Source organism: Thermobia domestica, chromosome 10 (genome assembly GCF_964235325.1).
Source record: "Thermobia domestica chromosome 10, izTheDome1.hap1.1, whole genome shotgun sequence".
NCBI classification, from domain to species: domain Eukaryota; kingdom Metazoa; phylum Arthropoda; class Insecta; order Zygentoma; family Lepismatidae; genus Thermobia; species Thermobia domestica.
Genome location: NC_137463.1, coordinates 81,910,111 through 81,925,839, shown reverse-complemented (window position 1 = coordinate 81,925,839; position 15,729 = coordinate 81,910,111). Strand labels below are relative to the sequence as shown.

Below are 15,729 nucleotides of genomic sequence, written 5' to 3'. Positions count from 1 at the left end.
AAACGAACACATTTCTTTATTGTGTAATACGTTGTTCATCTTATCCATTTTTTTAATTTTGAATAAGGCTGTGAGATAAAATGAAACACCATTTCTAAGGCTTAGCTGCAATTTCTCTTCTTGTCGTTTAGATAGCCTTGGCTTATTTATGACTAATTTCTATCAATGACCATGAAGTTAATAATGATAGTGGCATGTCATTAATACCAGTATGTGCATAGAGCAAAGTTCGTATTTAAGAGTAGGCGTATCTTTCACTAAGGATCCCATACTGAAATGAGGATTTTTCTCATCATTTTATTCTAAAATTATTAATTAACTTACAAGCAAATTATTTTTTATACTGTATTAAAAAAATAACTAAAAATCTTAACACTCAGTCTTTATCTACGTACAAAGTTAAGTTATTATCTACGATTTTTTTTTCTTATACATAGGTACAGAATATGACTATTAGCAATGTTTTATGTAGGCATTTTAGGGAGAGAATTTCTCCAAAAGTTATAGAATATCCCGATATGTATTTTACAATTGAAACAACATTTAAAAAAAAAAAGTTATGAATATGATCTTTCCTAAAACTTTCGATTCCACCTCTTCTTCCCCCCCACACACACACAATCGAGGATACTGGGTAAAACACTGCATTAGAAAACGTTAGTTTGGGGAGTTTTAAGCATTCACAATATTAATATATGAAAAAGAATTTAAATTCATACTGTTAGGAATTTTGAGTTGATTTGAGTTGATTGAGTTGAGTTGATTTTGAGTTTAACATCCCGTTCAGCAGCGATTCTATATGAGACTTGGACCTACTGATTAACGTGGAATCCGAACCACATGTGCTTCCTCCGACAATCGAAGCCGGATCAAAGGCGTACGCTAACCGCTTAGCTAAGAATTTTACAGTTTTACAGAAATGTTAATTCCAATTATTCTTTGTGTATATAATATTAGTGTGTGGATTCTCCGTAGCTCAGTGATTACAGCTTTGGTCTCGTAAACCGGGGATGGTGAGTTCGATTCTCATAGGAAGCAGCGTTAACTTTTATTAGCATTAATTGCATTTCGAGGCGCGCATACGAGTGAGGGAGACAAGAGGGGCAAATAATCCTTTAATTCTTTAGCACCTTATGAAAATCTACTGTAAGGGGCACGGTGGCTCAGTAGTAGATTGCTTACGTCTGGTACGTGAAGTATACCTGGTTCGATACCAGGTCAAGTGTTGTGGACAACACCGTGTTTGTGGGTTTTCTCGGGGTACTTCCACTTTCTCATTCCACTAATTCTTCCATCATCATTCACTTGCCTTAATCATCGTCTTCCTTAGCCTAAAGGGCATAATCGTGGGACGTTAAACTGAAAGATTTTATTTCATTTCATTTCAAAATCTATTGTGTTTGATCTTTTTGTGATTTGTGCCCTTATACAATACCGAAGTTATGAAGTAGATGGACCCACTATTAAATTGGACTTCGAACATGGACGGAGTTATGGGGGGCATAGGGGGCATTGCCCCTCAACTTTTTTTTTTACAAAAAATAAAAATGCCACTTATAAGATGGCCGCCTACCATGACCTCAGAGACCGACGAAAACATCTGCCCCCCGCAGCAGACAATTCCTAGCTCCGCCTATGACTTCAATTCGAGCCATTGGTGGATGCACAGACCATTAAGCAAAATATACAGTATACAGTAGTCGTACAGTAGTCGTAAATATACAGTAGTCGTTCCCCGCCACAATATTTAGCCTTGAAGAGAGTTGGAGTACAAGATCATGAAAATCTATATTAATCATCATCAACTACTAATATCTATTGTTTGTGGGAAGATAACTTTTGGACCGCGCTCTTATCAGTTTCGCACACAACAGAATAAAGTCGCTTATAACTCAGACACTATTAGTCCTACAGTAATATAAGTATACATTTTTGAAAGGGCATAAAATGACAAAAAACTTTTAGAGGAAACATTTTTCCGAATTGCATCTTGTAAAGAATCTGTGGCTTAAAAAAAGAAAAAAGAAAAAGAAAAGAAAAACTGACGTCACGCGCAACCAAAACTGGCTAAAAATGAAAATAACAAGAAAACCATTATATTTATCTCAAAAATGCACTAGAATCAAATTGTAGAAGACAATTAGACAAACAAAATGAAAAAAGTTTCGATGTTCTGGTCCCAGTGGTTAGTGAGTTATAGCGAATAATAGAAACGGCTAAAATTTCGTCTTTCTTCCCCTCCCCCTCCCGTGAAGTATTTTTTCTGGCATCCGGCATTTTTGTGATCAGTGATGGGTATATATTCAAAAAATGTCAGATGCCAAACTGTTATATGATTTGCCCTTAAACTCGAAAAGCAGAGCACTTCTGTCAAGTTGATGCCTAGACTATTATGACTACTTAAAATTTAGAAGACTAGAAAAGCACATCTGTCAGTTACTTTTACATATGACGTAAATTTTACTTTCGTACAAATTTCATATACTTTATTATAGAAATGACAAAAGAATAATTACTCTGAAAATGATCACTTTGTTTTGAATGTTATACTAATTTCTTATACGGTATAGTTGAGCAATGTCATAAATTTTGATTAAATATTCTATATTTTATTTTCTATTAGATTTATGGAAACTTACTTCTTTCATAATTCATCAGTCATGGGAAAACTACTCGCACAATAATATCAGGAAAAAAAATGCTAAGGAAAGCTGTTGATGAAAACTGCTTCAGCGCAATGAAGTAAGTTTCTTTCTGCTGGGTAAGAACGAATCGAGCGCGTTGGTTCATACTTTGACCCGCCATTTAGCTTACCATTCCCACTGTTGGCCCTGAGTTCTTTTCTGGTTAGGAAAGTTTTCCAAGATGGGTATGATGAAGAATGAAAGAAGTTGACTAGGTGAAAAGATAAACAAATGAGGAAGCCTACACGAAAGTTTAGTAGCCTATACATGTGCTAGAGTTAAGAAAAAATTAGACATGTGTAGAATACGCAGAGTGAGAGTAACAAGAAACACTAAATAAACCTTAAACTTAAAGAGTAACTATGTATCTTCTAAAGCAGTGAATTCCAACCTGGTTCACGATAGGATTGGGCTCGCGCTCAGTAAGTGGCTCAGTCTCGCTGTCTGTAATTAGGCTCGTATTCATTCATGCTCGCAGTTGCTAGCTTCATTGAGGCTCGCAATCGGGACATGGCTTGCTATGCACTTAACAGAACTTGTACTCACATGAGCTCGCACTCAATTATTAACATCTCGGACAATTATTGAAAAAAATGAAATCTTTAAGTTTTACGTCCCACGGTTATGCCGGTTAGGCTAAAGGAGACGGTGATAATGAGAGATGAAATGAAGAAAGTGGGAGGAAACGGGGGAACCTCGAGAAAACCCACGAGCACGGTGTTTGTTCACCACAAAGTCCACACGGCGCTAGCTGGGATCGAACCAGGGACTCCAAGCACAGAAGGTGAACGCTCTACCACTGAGCCACCGCCCCCCCGACAATTATTGAATTTGAACACCTTTACGAACTGTTAAGTGGTAAATCAACAATTCTTCCAGTTTTCTTTAAAGTTCTGAAACAACCTCATTCGCTTAGAGTTTCTAGAGAACACACGGGAACATCTTGGTAATCATCTTCTCATGAACCATTGTAGTCAACTAAAAATAATTAACTATTTGCTGTTATTAAGATACTGACATCAGAACATCGGCAATTCCATGATTTCAAATTGTCACGCTAAATTTACATGATAAACGTTAATCCGACTTTGTATTTAAAATCTATGACATTTTCATATCCAGCGGGAGTTTAGGAACACTGTTTAGTAACTATTATAGAAGACATATATATTTGCGTCGACTTCTCTATAGAATTTTTTGTACTTGTTTGTGTAAGAGAAAAATACATCTTTGGCTAAGGCTCTGATAGTCTAGCATTTATTTAGTAAATTAAGGGAGAAGCAGGCAGATGGTTTGATTTTCTTATCGATAGGCAGATACGCTACTAATAACCAACCTTACTGTGTATATTTATACGAGAGACACAGTTTCCAGAAATTACATACTTGCAGAACTGCTTCATGGACATTTTTCATGCATTCATCTTTTCTTTAAGAAAATGTAAAGTTTCGAGTGACCTCGTAGACTTAAATATACAATCCTAATACCATGTATTACTATTGTAGAGGATGAACATAATTGACAATTATGTTGAATAATTGGCGAGTTGCAACGTGATTAATGACAATAGGTTCATGACTTTCCCCACCTTTTCCACTTGAGACAAACAATCAGTGTGTATTTATTCATAGAAGGTAAACTTCCTGTTAAGTAATATAGCTATTTCCGGTGAAGTAGTTGGCATTCGGAAGTCTTGCCCTCGAAGTTCAGAAGAAAAATAAGCAAGAAAAGGAAAAGAAAGACTATATTTTTGGTGACTCTTTACAACGAACAGGTTTTCTTCATTGCCGAACTTGACGTGAATTTCTTTTGCCTTAGTGGCAATAATCCCTCTTCTGGAGAGTCACTCGCATCGAATAACAATAATGACGTAACAGCGATAACTTCCTCGTTGAACGTTCGTTATAGGATCGCCAAGGCAGACTCTCCAAGATGCATGTTCCGGTTACGTATAATTGTGGACAAGGTCATAACCTTGTGGGTGTGCTTGTGTTGACTGTTTGAGGTCATTGACGAATATATTGGCGTAAAATTTCCAATCTGCTCGAAGCTGCGCGTGTGAAGTTTAGTTGTGAAGGAAAAGATGATTCGATAATACTTCTAAGTGCACCAACCTCGGTTGTCGACTTTTGATTGAACCATTTGTTACGATTTTCTTTCTTCTTTTAGTAAACAGTAACAACTGGCGAATGAACCTATCAGGGTCACGAATTTGCTTATTGGTATGAAAGGAGAGAAAAGGTTAGTTCCGTGTACAAAACGTACAAAAGTTTCGTTCATTGTTTCGTTAATCGTTGGTCCATTGTTTATACCTTTCCAGTTCACATATAAAATACAACTGAAATAGTGTTTACTTCAGACATACGCAGTGGCGTATTTAGGATTTTGTTTCGGAGGGGGGCTATGCACATTTTCCTGACTGGGTGTACATATACTGGGTCTATGTAGGTATACATTTATTATATATGCTATATATAAATTTATCTATTTCGGGAGGAGGGCTTGAGCCCGATAGCCACCCCCCTAAATACGCCACTGGACATACGTATCTCAAAGAATTAAGCCTTAATTTAAAGTCCCATGATTATGTATTGAGAAAGACCTGGCAAGTGGATATGACTTACAGTTTTTATTTTCTTGAATGTGTTTCCAATGTTGAATCAGGGCACATCATAAGGAGGCGAGTCTTGTAACTGTAACTGTTTCATTAATGGCTTTTCTTATGTCTTCAGAAAGACTGCTATGCAAGGTGACCAGAACTTTTACTTTCAAAAACGGGACGCATACGAATCGGCGACGGGGGAGGGTGACTTCCACATTGCATTTTGGGACTCAGCAGTGTTTTCAATTTTCAAAATACACAAGTAAGAATGATAACACAGCGTTTCTAACTTAAGTACTACCCAAAAATACTTTTAACTACTTCAACACTCAGAATTCCCACTCAATTCCCACTTGAACCACAGAACACTCGATTTTCATTTGAATATTCAGAAGCTCTAGACACGGCTGAACTTTCCCAATGAGTGTTGGTACGGAAGAGTGTAGAATTAGCATTGACCATTTATATTTTGAGTTTTCAGAATTTGAATAATAATTACGGGATACCTGGGTCATGTTTGCTTAAAAACGGGACATTTAGGCGTCCCGTTTGAGAATCATAAAAAAAACTGGACAACGGTTGAAAATAAGAAACTGTCCCGGCTAAAACGGGACGTCTGGTCACCTTGCTGCTATGGGATGTTAGAAAAGTAATAGAATTACTGAAAGATCATCAGATTAGCTTTGAGCTTCGTCGTAAGCGGGAAGCGAAGATACGTACTCCGAGCTTTGGAGCACATAATTACCACACTCATCATGTATGTGTATGTGGTGTATATCATTGGAGCGAAGCTCCTGTTTAGTCGACTTAAGCGTTCGTTTTTGGCCGGATATTCCTCTGAGATGCCTGAATCGTTGTTAGCCAAATTTAACATGGTGATTCGAGAGCGCGCGCTGTGTCGCAAGGGGTCGCATGTCCCTATCCGACATACCACTGAGGAATAATCGCCGAAAAAATGGGATGCACATAGATTTAACATTGAAAAAGCATTTGGCGCATGAATACGTACTCATTGTAAACAATAATAGAAATAGAGTTTTCAGAATTAGAAATAGGGTGAATAATTTTCGATTTATTCTGCGAACACAATTTTTCAAACCATTGTGCTCTTCGCTGATGTTCCAAATTCAACTATTTGCATGTCGTGTTCGTACACGAGAACTATTGATGTACTAAAAAAAATCTATGAATAATCGATAAAGGTTGATACGTACTTCGCTCCAAATTTGCAATTATTGCATATTAGGGTGGGCTGGAAAAAACTTTATTTTTTTAAGTCGCTATAGCGCGGAAAAGTTGCCTTTGGTACAGATTAGAAAAATTAAGAAAAAAATTGAAATCGGTTAACATCTTCCGTTCGCGCATCGCAGTTGAAGTTTACCAAAAATGACGAAAATCTTGTAATCTTTAATTTCTTTTGTCTTATAAATAAAAAATAGTTAATCGATTCCATTATTTATTTTCTGTAATATAAATTGTATTAAACTGTAAAAAATAGTTATTGTATTTTTTAAATTCACAACATAACTGAAAATTATTTTCCAAACAAATAACATTTTTCATTTGTATAACATAGTTTGGATTATTTCAGTAAAATCAGTGGTTTAAAAAGCAAAATGAACATTGTAAAACCGTTCATGCAACTTTTTTTATTTTTCTACATTGTACTTAAATAATTTAAATATTTAAATAATTTCATCTGCAGCTCTTCACCCATTCATAAACAGGAATGACCCGGAACTCACCACGAGGAGGTGACTGCAGTTCGAGTTCCACCCACACCCTTTCCAACCAACCATCCAATGCAGGTGTGTTTTACATATTTTTAGTTAATCCTTGATTTTTGTGGATTTTTTCACTTGTTTTAGCAATGAGGATTCACTTTGAAATGAATTTTTTGGCTGAAGTGAGCCATAATAGCTCTGGATTGCAGAGTTGCCCTGATATATCCATTTCTTGACTGAGCACCACATACTTTGCCAGCTGCTTCTATTACCAGTTTTACCTGTCTCTCGACAGCTTGTGTGTTGCAAGGGAATCCTCCTACAACTTTCCAATCGGGTACCATGTCACTCTGTATAAGGAGTCTGATTTCATCATCATTGATTCGACGCAACAATGGAGAAGAAGATACTTTGCAGGTCGACCAGTCAATCATTTCAGTACAATCTTTAGCACCAAAATTGAGTTTGGGTGGTATGAAGTTCCTGATTGTCTTTCCTTTAGTTTTTGCCTGTCTTGCCTTTATTACTCGTCTAAGAGCAAGTTCTCTAATATATTTCCTTTCGTCCGTTATCATAGCCAAGAGCAAATTTTCTGGATGGGCAAAAAATGAGTTTCCCTCAGTTACAGGCTCTACCACTTTCCGGAGAGTTTCAGGGAAGTATCTTGTTGTAGCAATTACTTCAAAAAAATGTTTCGAACCATCTGAAAAAGAATGGCTTGTTGTGATTTTAAACCACAAAGGCACGCAATATAAAAAGTACAAATTCTTTAAGACCTTCTGAGGGATTTTCAGTACTGATGTACAACCTAAGAATTCTGTTTGCGGTTGTCAGCTATCTTGAGTGCGACATAGGGCCAGGGTCTCGATAGGACAAATCTTTTGGACATTAACCTGCATTTACTGATCTTGAAATATCCAAAAGGTACTGCTGGTCTTTGCTGAGAATTTGACGGTCTACTTCAGGGATTATGCAGTCAACTCTTTGAAATTCAACTACAGGTAATCTTTCACAGCCATTAAGCAGTTGACCGATCGGCCCACTAAAGGTTTTAGGACCTGTTGTTTCCCCATCAACGTGTTGAAATAAGTGGCGGAGAGGCAACTCATTAAAATGGAGAAGACATGCAGCCCACTGCAACAGTCTACCTATATGAAGTTCAATTTGCCGAATTACACCATTCCTCCATCCTGTATTGGTAGCAGTGTCATCACAGCCAACAACATCTAATTCGTCGAAAGAAATGTCAACTTCAGTCAAGTAGGAAATTATGCTGGAAGCGATATCAGTAGAAGATCCCGATGATGGAGAAACGTGGCCAATATATGTCGAACCAGGTTCTTGAATGATAGTGCAATGCTCCTCTTTTTGAAGTCTACGAAATAACTTAGAATCACGTTCTTCAATTACCAAGGTATCATCTTTGCGCCCATCAAAGTATAGACCACGAAGCAAAGTATCAAGTTTACACTGCAAAGATCTCCTGATATGACTTTTTTCTCTCTCCGTATTTTATTTTTATCGACCACGTGTCTGTCACCATTCCAATATCTTGTAGAACGCTGGAAGCAATTGCAGCAGTAGCACGGTCAGATACACCAAACCTATCACTATTTAGTGCCGTTGTCTTCAGTTTTACTCTCATTTGCCATTCTGACGGAGTTTTGGTGGGGATATCTGGGACGAACTCATCATTTTCACTTTCACAAAACACGGAAGAGCCCGAACCGTCTTGTTGAAGTCTTGAACTGAAACAATCTGTAGGGTCGTTTTCAAAAATGGTTGATGAACTCGAAGGCGTATCATTAAAAACACGTTTATGTTTGTAGTTCCTTCTTCTCAGTCTTCAAGTTAGCCTTTTCGTTTCTTGAAGATCTATTGATCCAATTTTGCCCAAACCACACTTCCTTTGAAAATAGATGAATCGTAACTTAAAGGCAGGTATCTTCTTAGACTTTTCACACTTACACTTAATAGAAATTAAAGATTCACACAAATCTTCTGTTTTATCACACGTACAGTTCAAAATGATAGGACATTTGCATGCTGCCACATCAAATAACGACAATGATCTTTGCTTGAAGTCTGCAATTTTCTTTGCAAATATTGGTTTGTTCAAATCACGACCGTACAACTTTCTCAGTTTATAGTAACTGTCATGATACGCAACAACAAGCTGCACGATCCTGTACTCAGTTACGGTAGGAATGGACGCTCTATCATAAATGTTTTTTATTTTTCTTGCTACTATCCCAGCAACTTTTGAAAAACTCACTTTTGCATTGTTTGTTTGTGGGTACAATTGTAGTCTTTCGTGAAAACAACCCGAAGTACATCTTCATATGTAGGCAGTTTAGTTAGTGGCAAATCTCTGGGATGACCAAAAAGAGGACACTCAAAGTTTTGCCTCGTAATCATCTTCGAAGCTGCCATTGTAGCGCTACGAAAGATCACCGCACGGAATGCAACAAAAATACTAAGCACTATAATTCAAGATTATAAAGAACAACTAAACTCTTTCCAGCCTTAGAACAAAGTAGACATAAACAAAGCGAAATGTTTTACTCTGCGGCTCACACGTGCTTCGGCAGCCAGAGACGTGAACAGCAAGATCGTCTGCTAGCTTACTGTCGTCGCATAATTTCCACAATGTTAAGGCTATAGTTGGTTGGTAAATAATAAATGCACTGACACTATATTGGAAATATGTATTTTCTTAAATCCTTATATAAACGAGCTTACCGCTGTTCCTGTGTCCTCTTTAGTGTTTTATAACACGAGACGAAAATGGATTATTTTTGTCACATATCGTCGCCACGAAACTCTGCATTCTGCTATTATTTTAAATGAGTGGGGTAGGCGCGCGAACGCATACGCATGCGCAGTAAATACTATATGTCCAAATACGCGTGAGGTTGAAATAAAGCTACATCTGATGTTAAATATTATATAAATTGCGTTTATTATCACAAAATGCAGGATAAATTCAGATATCTTTATTTGAAATTATTATTTTAGTAGGGATTATATTGCGTAGGATACTAGTGCAGTGAGTCCAACAACCAATCACTGGTCATCGACCCACTGGTAGTCAGGTGGGTTTGTTTACATCTACTTTTTTCTAAGGCTGGAAAGAGTATAATATAAATGTAATAACACAGCTAACACTGAAGACGTCTTCTACACAACGCCACACTTAATCACTAAGTGAGGAAGACGACGACGTGACGAACACGGAATGCGTGTCAAAACTTGCAGCGTTCAGCATTCAGCAACAATGCTCGAACACTCTCAGTCAAGCTATCTTGCAGAAGGGGAGGGGCAGTGGGATTAAATCCAGTAAATTGTCGGACTGCGGTGAAATATTTCCCTGTCAACTGCTTGTTTTTTAAACCAATCATTTAACTCAAATGTGCAAAATTACCCAGACATCTTTTTTCTAAAAGTATGATTTTTTTGTAAAAAAAAGTTTTCAGTAAAGTTGTGCAACTGGAAAACATAAACAAAACAAAACAAAACAACACACTGTAACTACTTTTATACTTTACTACAATTTATATTAACGAAAATAAATCATAAAATCGATTAAATATTATTTATTTATAAGACAAAAGAAATTAAAAATCACAAGATTTTCGTCACTTTTGGTAAACTTTAACTGCGATTCGCAAACGGAAGATGTCAACCGATTTCAATTTTTTATCTTAATTTTTTCTGATCAGTACCAAAGGCAACTTTTCCGCGCTATAATGACTTAAAAAAATAAAAAGTTTTTTTCTGCATATATAATTATTATTCGTGGTTACGCGGAGCCGACATTTGTGATGATTCGCTTCCGTTTTGCTCGGTCCCTAACATCATCCTCTATTAACCCGTACAAAGAGAGGAGAAGAGAAAGAAAGACGCCAATTTTTGGATAGAATACTTCCTTTACCACGAAAGCAAGGGATAAGAAGTGAGGAAAGTTCAAATTCTTCTAAAGTGTCTCATGAGTCCTTCAAGTTACCGAGGCGAAACTTGACATATAAAATTCTCCTTTTTAAAAAATGAAATAAAAACTGAAAACTTCCTCCTGAAGGAAGAAGAAGGTAATTTTTATGATATTGAAATTTCTATTCGTTGCTCAAGAGATACCTAGTGTGAAAGATTCGCTTAATTTAGAGGAATGAAATTTGGTACATAAAGTTTTAACTAAAAGCAATTGCATATGATACATGTTTTAGGGTTTTCTAAAATTCTGACCCTAAAGGGGAACAATTTCTACAACATTCAAATTTCTGCTTCTTTATTCAGAATGTGCTCTTTCAAAGACTAACTTTAATGAGAGAACTGAAATTCGTTGTATGAACTCGTAATTAATAGTAAGGGAATATCTGTTTTTGTGTTGTGGAAAAACCCACTTGTAAAGGGGCAAGAGGCCAATTTATATAATATTCAAGTTTCCAAATGTCGAATTTTAGGATTTGCTGAAGTTGGCAGTGTAAAATTTAGCAAGGTAGGGGAAGAAAGCAGGCAATTTCTATAATATCGCAATTTCTGGTTCCATGTTCATTAGTCTTCTTATGCGACAACGGACACTTCTGCTACTTATAGGCTATATATACGGGGCCAGGCGTGGACTCAGAAATTTTTGTTAAGACGGGTCCAAGCTTGTGGGGAGCTCTAATACTACAAGCCACCATGTATATTAATATTGAACGGGTTTGTTCTGCATACGAAAAGATAAGTAATTGTTAAATACTTCCACCCATATTTTCAGAAACAAAATGGTAGAACTAGATTATTTTTATAAGAGAAAGAATACAAGTGAAGTGTAAGATCAAATTTTCATGCTGTGTATCAATCATTTGCCTGTTAAACAAGTATAATTTCATTGAGAATCTGTACAAATGTATGTTGAGTTAAGAAGTTTTGGAAAGGGGCACGGACTTGGTGGACCTCTCCCTCGAGTGTGCCCCTGCACTCGACTCCAGCACCTTCGGTGATCAAAACAATTGGTGCTATCTATTTTATCTTTGATCCGCAATCTAATTCTTCCTGATGCATTACGATTGAATCACTTAGTTGAATAGAGGAGAGTCTCTATTACCCCTATATGCGAGAAACTATGGAGATTCATTCTTTTTTTTTTTTCCACTCAGCTGAAACTTTCCGCGTGATGTCCTTCCTTTTTGTTCCTCATAATGCGTTTATGCAAAATGAACAATTTGTACAGTATATATCAACATTTTCTCAAAATTTTGGAATTTCTTCTTTTTTACAACTCAGCGATTCAATTAGGTCTGGCTTAACTCACCGATATCTCTTAACTAAGGCAGCTCTCCAATTGTCACACAGTCAGTGCTCGATCAACATCGGAAAGTCTCTAAGCTCGCACCGGGAATCGGACCCCAGATTACAGTACTGACGACATGAGCGCTAGTCACTGCGTTAAGCGGGAGCTTGCAATAACAACAATAACACCTATTATCAACAGTAGCTAATTATTATTAAGCATAACCCTGGAACGTCAATTTCTGCTATTATTATCAGAGATATTCTGCATGGATTTGGTACACATACGAACATACAGATACATACACAAAACAAACAAATAAACACAGAAGCAATAATTACAGTAAGTAGAGTAAAAAGTAAGGGCCACTGCACTACGCGTTCTTGCTCCAACTTCTTAAACTAAATCATGATATGTTGCACTTATTACTGAAATATTTATTTATAAAATTACGAACAAAAATATATTTTCAAAAATTTTGTTGGAAGAAAACTCTGCCCCAAAAGGAAAGTATCCTTTGTGGACTTTTATGTTTATGAGTAGGGATGCGCACGAAACAAGATTTGAGGCTGTCCCGTCTCGAAAATGTGCTGTAGAAGTGATGTCTCGACTCGAAAAATGTATTCTTTTCTATTGAAAGAGCTGTGTCTCGACTCGAATTTTGTCAGGAAAATTCTGTGTCGACTCGTCTCGTGCGCTTCCCTATTTATGAGATATCAACTAAATCACATTAGACGTACTTGAGGAAATTGTAAATAAATAAACTATAAATTAAATTGTAATATAAGTAAATAAACTATCCCTTATGGATATTTTATGAGGCGAGATTTACGTAGCATTGTAGAGTCAATTTGTGAAATATGAGCAAAATAACCTGAGTCGCTTTTCAGAAAAAGATCATCCAAAAATAAACTCACTCCAACATTACACTACCCCATGTGGATTTATTGATGAGAACTTATTTAACCCGTATTGTACGGTTATTATTATTAATCAAGTATGAACAGAATCGTTTGAGTCATTTTTGAGAAAAATGTACAAAAGAAACTCACCCTAAGAGTAAATTATTTCTTGTGAATTTTTTAAGGACAAATGAGTTATGCCATATTGTCAGGCACATTTATTTATGAAATATGAATAAAATCGGTGAGTCATATTTGAGAAAATGTCCGAAAAACTAATCTCTGATATAAACTGCCCCTTCTGTATCTTTTCAGGATAAATGAGTCATTTTATATTATCAGGTTAATGAAAAATTTATTTATAAAATATGAACTAAATCACCTAAGCCAGGGATGGAAAAGCTTTCTCGTTTTAAAGGCCACGTTCGCAATGTCCACTCAACAAGAAGGCCGCAAATGATAGTTTTGAAAATACCTAATATTTGTAGTTATTTTTTACAGTTATTAATTATATAGTTACATTAATAATTTACATAGAAACGTATAACATTATGACATATTGAAAATTCGAAGTAAGAACATTCATCATTAATTTATTTAGTTTTTGCTCACTTTCTCGTACGTTTCATATTCCTTATATACTTTTGCATTTTTTGTAACAAGTCCAGAAGCCCTCACTTTATGACCCTGAAAGCAGCAGGTCTTCCCTCATGGCCTAACATAAGTCGCTTTTGAGGAAATAGTAAAAAAAAAAAAAACTCCTCCTCAAGAATAAACTACCCACTGTGGTGTTTTTCACGGCAAATGAATAATGCCCAAATTATCAAGTTATTAATGGAACTTTGATGAGTACAGAAGAGAAAACGATCAAAGTACTAAAACTCATACGTTCAAGCAAACAGATTTTGTGTTGAAACATGTGTTTGTATTTATGGAAAAAATTGTATTCCAAGTGGCAATATATCCGCTGTCTCATTTATTTATTTATTTATTTTTTTTTTTACAGCTTTTAGAACTTTCTTTTCCTAATGTTGAACACACAAAGGCACTTGCATCAATATTTTCATCAAAAATTGACTCTCTCATATTTTTCCTATATCTTTATCTTACCGTATTTATGAAATATGAACAAAATTCCTTGTGTCTTTTTTTTTTTTTTTTTTAATGTTCGGAAAGAAAAACAAACTCCAATACTAAACTGCCCCTTGTGAATCTTTAGAAGATAAACTATAAATACTTACGTCCAGTATAGTGCTATCAATAAAATACATATTTATGGCATATGAACAAAATTAGCTGAGTCATTTTTGAGAAAATCGTCCAGGAAGAACAAACCTCGAAGAGTAAAGTACCCCTTCCGGATTTTTCCTAATTTTCTCCTCAGAAATCTATATTTGAGAAGACTTTTGTAATTTGTGTCTACGGTGGTATTGAATTTTAGGTACCGTAGTTACTTAAATCGGAAGAGACTGAGTTAAATCTTAACTTGAATGTGATAGATAGCATTTCAAGTTTTACAAATACTACAAAATATCAATTTTCAATTATTATGTTAGAAACTTTTTTTTGAAATCATAGTTGTTATAAAACGAATAAGTTACATTTATTGTATCATCTGCGAATGTGGATGTGGATGAGGATGGACGGATACGGGACGAATGTGGATGCGATATTTTATACCCGCACAGACCTCTATCTGCATATACTAATTTTCTTTTCTAAAAATATTTTTAATCTTAATGAAATTGCATTTTCGAAGAATTTCCGGTTAAAATGGAATATGGACCATTATTTGTGTTTTTATCCAAGGTTTGATACACCCAGTGAGGATTGAACCCGATAACACAAAACACAGTAAGCACGAAGATTACCACTTGGCTTCGAATTGTCTACAATAGTTCTCCAGAAGGAAAGAAAATAAAAAGAGGAAACCTTTCAACTTGAGACGAAACCGAGACCGTTTTCTTGCCAACGAGGCGGTACATACTCTCGTCTTAATACCATTCCTACTATTCACTTTACATGGGTTCGTAAAATACTCACTCTATAAAAAGTTATTAGGAAACCAACTCGAATGATACTTTTATATTCTTCAACTGATTCTAGCATTCTGAAACTATATCATCATCTCGCCTTCTTAGCTCAGAGGTTAGAGCACTGGTCTCGTAAACCAGGGGTCGTGAGTTCGAATCTCACAGGAGGCAATGCTTGTTTATCTCTTTTTTTAAAAAAAAAAGAAGAAAATAACCTTTTTACGTTCAATATATCAAAAGAAAGTGTCAGCGCAGGAAGTAACATATGGTACATGAATATATGTATATTGGATATTAGGTAGCCTTTGAATATCTAAAAGATATTTTTGCTTTATCGTTATGCAATAACAAGGTTATAAAGAACAGGCCCTACTATTTGCATGGGCATCATACCACGCTGTAACTTGAATCGAATACTGTCAGCAGATGCACAAATTATTATGCAAGATCACATGGCACAGTGGAGGTACTGGCCCTTTTCTCTTAACATTATCTTGTGTCCAAAATTA

General features: G+C 35.9%; 1 non-coding gene across 1 annotated transcript; it reads left to right on the top strand.

Moving 5' to 3' along the window:
* The first annotated feature begins 15,318 nt into the window (after positions 1–15,318).
* Positions 15,319–15,391, top strand: TRNAT-CGU (transfer RNA threonine (anticodon CGU)). Its single transcript has one exon. It is a non-coding gene; the product is annotated as a tRNA-Thr (tRNA).
* The last annotated feature ends 338 nt before the right edge of the window (positions 15,392–15,729 follow it).